We start from the raw sequence: 9,186 nt of genomic DNA, 5'->3' as shown, positions 1-9,186 counted from the left end.
TTGACCCCAAATCTCCATGACTCAGGTTCCAGGTGCGGTGTAACCTTTTCCCTGAGTCATGCTACAGGTACCCCCTTCTATGACGTACTTTAGGTCTTACATTTGCCTCTTGCGAAATTTTATTCGCGAACTAGGGTGTACGCCATAAAGGTTAGCCTCATTCTAATCTTAGATTTTTATGGATCTTAGATTGTCTCTTGCGAAATTTTCGCGTTTCTTTGTTCTTTTATTCTTTCATTCATTCTTTCATTCTCATAATATTATATCATTTGAAGCAAAGTAAAGTAAATATTCAAGAGAAGTTCTAATACATTATAATTCTGAAATCTTTGTAATTGTGAAATCTTTGTAATTCTGCGATTGTTTCGCATTTTGTAAATCAAATCAAAAATATTTTTATTCTTTGTAAAAGAAATATTCTATAGAAACATATAAATTAAATTTTCTCAGTTTTCTGTAATTTTGAAATCTCGCAATCTTTGTAAGTTTGAAGTCTTTGTAATCTTGAAATCTTAGTAATCTTTATAACCTTTGTAATCGTGCGATTGAATCTCTTTTTGTAAATCAAATCAAAAATCTTTTTATTCGTTCTTAGTATAAAGTAAAATGTTCAAGGAAGTGGTACTTATCTTTCATGTGAATCGCTGTTGTTGTCAAAGAATTGAATAAATGCCTTAAAATGTATGAATTTCGCGCAGCAAAAAGAAGTGTGAGAAGTGAGACTTGAACCCTTGATCTGCTTCTTGGATTTTCTCGCACCATACCAACTATGCTAAGCCTCTTTTGCGAAATAATCAAAGTTCTTGCGAAGTAATCAAATTCCAACTGTGTAAGAGGCTATTATGTATAAATTTCACATAATAAAAATAAACATGCGAGAAGAAAGAATTGATCCCGCGTCCTGCTGCTTGCATTCATGCCTCCTGACCAACTGTGCTAACCCTCTCTTGCGAAATAATCAAAGACTGTGCGAAGTAATCAAATATCAACTCTCCGAAATGAATATTTGCGAAGCAAAAATTATTTGGTCGCAGGGAGAATCGAATCCATATCCTCTAGTTTGCATACTCCTTCTCTGACCATCTGCGCTACTTGTTGCTTATGAAAGAAACACACAATGTTGTACTTTATTTCATTTCTTCGCCTTTAGGATTTCAAAAATGTGCGAAAAATTAAGCTTGATGAGGGATTCGAACTCGAGTCTTACAACTCACTCTAGCAAAGCTTGACCAACTGTGCTACCTCTTGTTTGCGAACTAATGAAATAATATTGCGAAATTATTCATTTTTTCGCTATCTGTAAAAAGAAGAAAACTATGCTCGCAGGGAAGTTCGAACTTGCGACCATGAACGTACATATTGTTCTCTTGACCAACTGTTCAAGAATCTCTTTGCGAAATAAACGCACAATGTTTTTCTATTATTATTTTACTCTCCCATGAAAATGAGAAGAAAATGAAAAATATGTGTCTCTGCGAAATTCGAACCCGTGATCTATCGCTTACTCGCTCCATCTCAAACCATCTATGCGAATTTCTGTTTGTGATAGAAATTGCAGCATCTGCCTCTTATCTTTTCTTCGTCCTTCCTTAACATATTTCACATTTTCCTTCTTCTCATGAACATGAAAATATTCCACTGAAACTTCCATTTTCTCCTTAAATTTCACCACAACAACTAATTTTTTCTCTCATTCTTTTCATGTCTTTGAATTGTTGATGATGTTTACTCCCTGAAAGTGTGATTTCTTCCATAAAATTTCCATTTTTGAACCTAAATTTTGTAGATCTAGAAAAATATGAACAGTAGCTAATCTTCATGAAAATTTCTTGAATCAACAAGTTACAGGAAGGATAAATTCTTTACTCGATCCCTGTTTCTAACGCCATTATGTAGTTGCAGGAAATCCTACAACACACCCCTTGTATTATCATGACTATGATTTCTAGATCTAAACTTATTTGATATGAAAATAAAGATAAAGATAATGAAAATAGAAAATAAGACACAAGATTTACGTGGTTCGATCAATTTGATCTACATCCACGGGGTTAGGTTTCACTATGATCATTGAATTACATATGAATTACATTGAGACTCCATTAATGAGTATTTGGAGCTATCTCTCTCTGGTTTTTGGGGGAGAATAAGAAGATAATAATACAAGTTACTTTTCTCTCTCCTACATTTCTCTTTATATAGGATGCTACCTAGTGGATGACAGCTCATATTTCCTTTTATTTCATATTTCCTTTTATTTCATATTTCCTTTTATTTCCTATTCTCCGTGCGACATTATCGCACAGCCTTTTATGAATCTCACACACTTACAAATACTTGTGCGATATTTGGATCCTACAAAAGAAGTTGTTGTCGAGTCTAAGAAGAAAAGAACTCTTTTAGACGAAGATCATCCCAATACTTCATGTTACTTTGCCTATGTCCATGAGGATGCTGAAAAGGATGATATGATTTCTGCTGAAGTTGTTCACGACTTTCTTAAGTACTTTGGAGAAGCAAAACAAGAGCTCATTGCTACTCTGAAAAATCTCGATGCTTTGAAAACTGAGTTGAAAAAGGTTACTACTGATCTTGGTCTCATAAATTCATGCATCAATGATCTTCGCAAAGAGAATCACCACTCCGATGTTGCAATGAATGATGTCTTTCACAAGCTCAAAGACCCCATGACTCGTGTAGTTCCTGAACCGTCCATATGATCTTGGTTCGTGTTCGGAAAGTGTACTGGAGTATGTTTTCCTTTAGCTTGTTGATTTAATTTTGTTGCCTAGTATGTCTTCTTTTTGGTTTAGCTGGAAGAATAACTAGTGCTCGAATAGCAATGATTGTGACTACATATAGCTATTATTTTTCATCTTCTTGTGTTATTTTTTAGGTTTATTGGTATAAAATTCTAAAAATATTTGGAGGATGATATTTTTTGCAGTATTAATCTTTATGATTTGTGATATTGCAACTTGTTATGGGATATGTATATTTACGTATGTGAACTTTGTTGTCCCATGTTTTTGTCAAAAGTAAAGGCGTTCACGATCGATATTCATGTATTGGTTTAAGAATGAATAGACTTTTGACATATACAAAAGTTAAGCCTATATTGTCAACCCTTGACGGAAGATAGGTTAAAATCTTTTGTATCCAAGGATTATTGCTATTGTATATGCTTGTGCAAAAGAATGAATCCTTGTGTATTCCACGGTATAGATCTTCATTGATCCATCCTTTTGTATTACCGTAAGGCTCCGTAATGTGTCTTATGTTGAGCACGATACAACTAAGTTGATTATTTTTTATTAGCTTGGTTGGTTGTTCCGTGAGGTACGCTATGTTGAGCATTTAGAACTAAATTAATCATCTCCTTGGTTATTTAGTTATTACTCCACAAGTTCTCTTGTGTTGAGTACATGAACGATTAAGCCAATCACTCTCTTGTATGATTAACTTAGTCGTTGCTCCGTAAGTTTACTTATGTTGAGCACAATGAATTAAATTGATCACTTTTGTGGTTAATTTGATTATGTATTCCGATTAGATTATTCATGGGTTTACTTATGAATAATTTGGTTGAGTGTTGGATATAAAAATCATTCTCATGGTTTTGGTGTCCAATAAAATCCTTCTTTTCTCTTGAAATTAAGGTCGCTCGTTGTTGTTCCCTCGGGAATGACATCAAATGGGGGAGAGTTCTTTTGAACTTGTGCTTAATGGTCATATCGTGAGGGGTGTGCGACTGTGGAATTTTAGAGGGGTTATCTTGTATCTTTAAACTCCTTGATGAATGTTGTTAGCTTCGGCTATATGATTGCATCTAAATAAGATGATGTGTGTTTCTTTCTCTCAGTCATGAAATGTCTCTTACGGAAATTTCATTATGATCCCGTTCTTGTACCTTTGCCAATTTTATTGACAAAAAAGGGGAGAATTAATATGTAGTTCACACTACAAATACATATGGTTTTCAGATCGTAGAAATTGGCGTTTAGTCCCAAAGTTGTCGGGCTTTAGACGATCTAGTCCTGTCCCCTCAAGCCTAGTACTAGGAGGTTCAAATCTACCAAATCCTAAACGAGTCAGTCCATTTTTGAACGGCTTAGTCCAAAATGTGCTTTCTTTGATGACAAAAATACCCATAAAGCAAAATATGTTATTTCCTCCGTCATATCCATTTTCAATTTCATGGTTTTATACTTCGAAACTCTTAAAAAAGCTCTCCATCTACTCCTGTCGAAGACGACGGTCATGGGATTTTGATGAAAATTCATCTCGAATTCGATTCATGATCGGGTTTAGATAATTTTAAGCTTTTCTACCTTTCCCCTCTCTCTTAATCCCCAAAACTACTCGAAAATGATCTCACAACAAACAGATTTGGTAAATTTTTAATTGAAGCTTATTCAAATTCAATTAGATTTTAAATCAATAATTTGTTTTTAATATTTCGTCAGAAATCTAATTTCAACTTTTTTTGCGATACTTTTAGGTATTCATTTTTGTTTTGATTGGTTATCAAATCCTATTTTGATTAGTCGATTTTGCATTTGTGGTTAATTTTATGTTACGTTCCTGGATTCGTTAAATTAATAACATTTTTGTGGAAATTCTTAATTTGTATGAGATCTATTCGAGGTATATTGAATTTTTGTGGAGAATCCTTTGGTTTTGATTGTTGAAGGTCTATAATTCATGCATTGAGTCTTAATTCTCTTGCATACAGATTTGAAGGAGTCACTTTAATAGTTATTGATTATTTGTTATGAAGGAGATGCGTACTTTGGCGGTTTGTCTTTGATGCTGCCGGTAAGAATATTCAAGTTTGGAGATATTGTATCACCAATTCCTACCACTGGTAAGTCATACATTTTTGTTATTATATAATTTCTACTTATTAGCTGTGTTTTCCATTATGAGTTTGAAGGATAGTATTTTACTGTTAACGATGGTTCGAATTAGATTGGTGCATCTTAATTGGTGGTATTTATGCAGAGAGTTAATAGGGATAGTTTCCAGCTAACCATTGATAAGTTAAAAAATGATTAATTGATTGAGAATGATATGTTTTTTAGATTTAAAAAGCATTTCATTTTGACAAATTGAATCTTGGAACTGGGAACCAACAGAGTGGACTCCATCCCAGTCTTAGTACATAGATTATCTAGGTGGAATTGCGTTAAAAAACTTTAGACAATTGACGTCTTAATCAAGTGTTTATATGTTGAGAGATTATAGTGTCTGGTTGTTTTGGTGGAAGTAACCAAGGTAGACGACTATGAGTGGTGTATGCAAGCACGTGTGTTAGGTTGGGAAGATGGTGGTGGAGATGATGAAGACGACTCTGAGTGTTGCATGTATTATGCCTCCAAGGTAAATGCTCAGTCTGAGCCATGTTCCCATAAATTATGCATTGGCTGCATAACCAGGCACCTTCTCAATTGACAAAGATGTTTATTTTTTGCAATCCAATATTACTTGAGGTGATTCGTTTGATCTCAACACTGTGACGTTTTTTTTTTTTGCCTACCTAATAATATCATTCTTACTATTTTTTTTTATTTCTTTAATTATTAATGTATACATAATTATATACGTATTGATTTTTAATGATGTACACTTGTTGATTTTCATGATCATTGTTACTTTTTTCTGGTTAGTTTAAATGATTATTCACGTTTCTTCCGGTTAATTTAAAGAAGTGGTTGAGTTTCTGTAAACAAGGTACTCTAAAATTTCATTATTTACTTAACAGTAAACTTGTTTTCTAGCATAGGATAATAATCAGAAAACTACAACTATATAAAAATGGTTTATTATAAATATGCTTCTTAAGCTTGAGAAAAAACCATTTGCACGAGGAGATGGAACTTCACAATTTTTGCTTCTATCCCCACTTGTACGAACGTTATAATAAGAACAGCTTGGTGAGTTACCATTTTATCCAATTTTCCTTGTTTGTTTTTGCATTCTAACCATATAATAAGAACAACTTGGTGAGTTATCATTTGATCCAATTTTCCTTGCTTGTTTCTGCATTCTAACCATAAATATGATAGCACATTCTATAGATGTATATAATACTTATTTATGGGTTAATAATATGACAGATACTTTAAACACTTGCTTTACTAGTTTATGCACATTTTGTTTCTTATAGATGTGTACATAGTTGTACACCACTGTCTATCTCAATAATATATGCATGTTTTGTGAGTATAGGTGCTGGATTTTTGTAAGCGTGTACATTGTTGTACACCATTGTGTTCTCCCATGATTTTATGGCATTTTTTGTAGGTATACATGTTGGATTTTCGTTGGTGTGTACACCATTTTACAATCTCAATAATATTTATGATCTTTTTCGTGGGTATGGGTGCTGGACTAGTTGAAGTTTTTAGGTGTCCACATAATTACGCTATCTCAATAATATATGATCTGTTTAGTGATTATGGATGTTAGTTTTGTAGGTGTGTACATAATTGTACAACATTGTGCTCTCTCAAAAATATAAAAATTATTTTTTTGATGAAACCCTAAGGATATCATGAGATGATTTTAATAGCATGCTTGCTATGTATTTAGGAAATTTTCTATTGAGCTTAAGAAAGGGAACAATGAACACCATAATGTTATCTCAAAATTATATAACACGTTTTGTAGGTATGGATGTTGGACTTTTGTAAATGTGTACTGATAGACACATTTTTGTGTCTAATTTGTCCTCAATGTCCGTATTGTTGGAACTCTATTTTTGTACTAATATTGTGTTTTTATGTATTTTTAGGAAATAAACATTTTTGGAAAATTCGGCTCGAAAAGTTGATTTTGGCACCCGGAGGACAAGTGTTATTCGGACTCTCGCTTTTGGATAAGGGGTAACCTAATTACTAAGGGGCACCCCCAGGTCACCCCCAAGGCAGATGTTATTCGCACCCCTACTTTGGATAGGGGGCTACCAGTTTCTTCCCCATTTGAAACGATTTTGACGGGAAATTTCTAAACAGTTCTGGCAGAATTTCGATCGTCAAAATGAAGGGGTTATGGGTCGATTCAATAGCTGAAATTTGGTATAGAGATGTGATATAGGTTAAGGAACATAGTATGGGTGACATGATCGATCAAATTTGGCTGGAATTTTAGGTATGATTCACACACCCAAAACAGAGCACGTGGACTGTAACACGAGCAAAATTGAAGTTCTTGTGTGCATGGGGGAGTTCTGCTGGCGTTGGAAGAGTGTTGAGGCGTGAATAAGTCGAATTGGAGCGTGCTGGACCAGAGAAAACGCGTGAAAAGCTAAAACAGGAAAGAAAATATCCGAAAATATTTTCTTTCACTGCCGAGAATTTGTGGAGTTATGGAGGAGATTCGATGCATGCTTCGGGTTTAAATAGAGTCCTTGGAGGTCAGAGAAAGGTTGTCGAGAGTTTGGGGGCTTGAGGAGAACTGAGGAGAAAGAAATCACCATGAACAGCAAGCTTCCTGCTGCTGTTTTATGCTGCTGATGAAGATGAAGAACAGACTCTCAGAAACCGTCGTTCTTCAACAGTGACAACGACAGTGGCGCGTGGGTCGTAGGTGTGGGTCTTAGAACCATAGCGACAACAGCAGTTAGATTTTATCGTTTATTCTGGACGCCTTTTGTGCGTCGCAGATTACAGTTTCACACCATTTTCTCTTCTTCTATTTATTGTAAACACCAATTGAGCTTAATAAAATATTTTGAGAGGTATTTCACCATGATGAGCTAAACCCAACATTGGGACAACGGAGGAGGCGATTTTCGTCATTCTGGTAAATTTGATTTATTCTTTTTATGACTTTTGCATTGATTTAAAATTGAAAAATGATTTTGATTAATTAGTTATCATTTTATTTGATGCGGCATGCTTGCTTAAATTTTTGATGTCCCATGCTTACGATTTATAACTAATATTCTGAGAATCTATATTGGCAAAATAAGAGTCCTTACATTTTATGTTTTGAGCGATAATTGTTAAGGATAAATAAAATGTACCATATGCATGAGAATTGGCCAAGTCCTTAGTCCCAGTAACTATCTACCAATTTTTCAATATTTGTATATATATTTATTTTCTAAAAAAATTATCCTTCACAAGTCCGAGAGTTTGAACCTCATTACTACAACCCATGAAAAATCTAAAATCATTTTGGCGTCGCCGACGCGGATTTGTGCTTAGGTAGAATTTTTAGGTTTTTATTATTTTATTATTTTTACTATTATTTGTTCCTTTTTACGTTTCTTTTTGTGTCTTTGATTTACAGGTTCGAAGTGGAATACTAAGGACTTGGGAACAAAAAGCTTAAAGCTAAAAGCTAAAAGCTAAAATCTAAAAGAGAAGAAAAAAAGACATAATTTTTTTTTAGGATTTGTAAATAGGCTTTATTTTTCATAATTTTTGGACTTTTTATTTGGACTTTATTCTGGACAATTGGACTTTATTCTTTTTTTTACCCTACGGAAGGGTATTATTAAAAAATAAAATAAAATAAAAATTATATAAACTGTGTGCAGGGAAGGACGATGATTACTATATCGTCTCGGCCCCTCGGGTTCGTACACGGCATAGGAGTCGTGGCCCGAGTCGACGACAACGGTTCATTCCCCGTCTGGTACGGGAGGTAAGTCCAATCGAAACACTCGCGAATCCCCTGCAAGCGAGTTACTGTATGCCTTAAGGTGATAATTGTTTGAGGACGAACCGGACTGTCTTTATTTTCCTAGTAAAGGGCAAGGCCTGGCCTAAACAAGATAAGGGTTCGGATTTCATCACTGTTCCCTTCTTGCCCGTTTTAGGAAAACAAAACCTAAAGCGAACCCAAGCTTTAAAATCTGATTAGAAAGAGACCTATAGGGTATCGAGCTTGTTAGGAAAATTTTTCGAAGGATATTGGTTACCTTTTAAGAAACTTCAAAGTTCATGGTGACTTCTGGGAGTTAAAACAAGCCGCCTTGTAACGCCGGTGAGGCCTTGGGTATCAAAGCTCCATTGAGCTTCCCTCGCCTCAGTTTCATCTCACATTAGCTCGGATTGATCCAGAGGGGTTGCTCAAACTGTAACGAATTCCCCTTCGAGAGATAGAAGCTGGTCTAGAAACAATCTAAGTGGAGCCATCATGCTTTTTGTTTGCTAGAAATCTTTAGGGTTTCCT

Source organism: Papaver somniferum, chromosome 10 (genome assembly GCF_003573695.1).
Source record: "Papaver somniferum cultivar HN1 chromosome 10, ASM357369v1, whole genome shotgun sequence".
Taxonomy (NCBI): domain Eukaryota; kingdom Viridiplantae; phylum Streptophyta; class Magnoliopsida; order Ranunculales; family Papaveraceae; genus Papaver; species Papaver somniferum.
Note: the sequence above shows the minus strand (reverse complement) of the source record.